The sequence below is a fragment of the Etheostoma spectabile genome, chromosome 10 (genome assembly GCF_008692095.1).
Source record: "Etheostoma spectabile isolate EspeVRDwgs_2016 chromosome 10, UIUC_Espe_1.0, whole genome shotgun sequence".
In the NCBI taxonomy this organism is placed as follows: Eukaryota; Metazoa; Chordata; class Actinopteri; order Perciformes; family Percidae; genus Etheostoma; species Etheostoma spectabile.
In genome coordinates this window covers 24469852-24470229 of record NC_045742.1, presented here as the reverse complement: position 1 = coordinate 24470229, position 378 = coordinate 24469852, and the positions used below count along the sequence as shown (strand labels likewise).

Below are 378 nucleotides of genomic sequence, written 5' to 3'. Positions count from 1 at the left end.
ACAAATAAAGAAATAAAGAAATATAAGGAATTGGATATGTAAGGTATTTACATAAAAGAATGTTATTAAACATTATTTACATAATTAACATAATTAAGGAATTGCAATGGTGAAGAGCAAAATAATAATAATAATGATAATAATTGTAGTAGTTGAGATGACCACTGTGTAAAAGGTATTTAAAGCTCCAACTGCCTTGACAAAGCTGTCTGTTTGGAATCAGCAAGGCCGATAAACATAACGGCCTTGTCCCAGAGTTTAGATGTCTAGCTATATGGCCAAAGTAACAACACAACATCTAGAATGTTTTGTTTTCACAATGATTTAATGTAGGATTATATTATTGCAATAGGAAAATCTACATTGACTCTTAATTTA

At 29.1% G+C, this 378-nt stretch overlaps 1 protein-coding gene across 1 annotated transcript in view; it reads left to right on the top strand.

The window, feature by feature from the left end:
* The window catches only part of vps8 (VPS8 subunit of CORVET complex), a 179632-nt gene that overhangs the window by 177743 nt on the left and 1511 nt on the right, over positions 1-378 (top strand).